Source organism: Triticum dicoccoides, chromosome 7B (assembly GCF_002162155.2).
Source record: "Triticum dicoccoides isolate Atlit2015 ecotype Zavitan chromosome 7B, WEW_v2.0, whole genome shotgun sequence".
In the NCBI taxonomy this organism is placed as follows: domain Eukaryota; kingdom Viridiplantae; phylum Streptophyta; class Magnoliopsida; order Poales; family Poaceae; genus Triticum; species Triticum dicoccoides.
In genome coordinates, this window is record NC_041393.1 from 622,093,825 (window position 1) to 622,094,135 (window position 311).

Genomic DNA, 311 nt, shown 5'->3' on the forward strand with positions numbered 1-311 from the left:
TTCATATATTGTGTTAGCTAGCTAATTAATAGAGAGAAGTGTCCTCTCTTATGTCCGTACTTGGTCGACGCTACGTACTATATATACATAAGTGATCGAGAGAACCATTGAGTACAGAAGTTCGTCATGCATACCGAGAGAAGTGATCGATCGACCTCTCCTTCTCCGAGAGATTGGTCGAACAACAAGTTTTCGTATCATGTATCCGACGCTACTGGCTACATACATGTACAATATGTATAAGCTCTCTTAATTACAATCCCCTAGCATTTGAAATCAACTTCCACATGGTATTCTCCGGCTTTATTGAT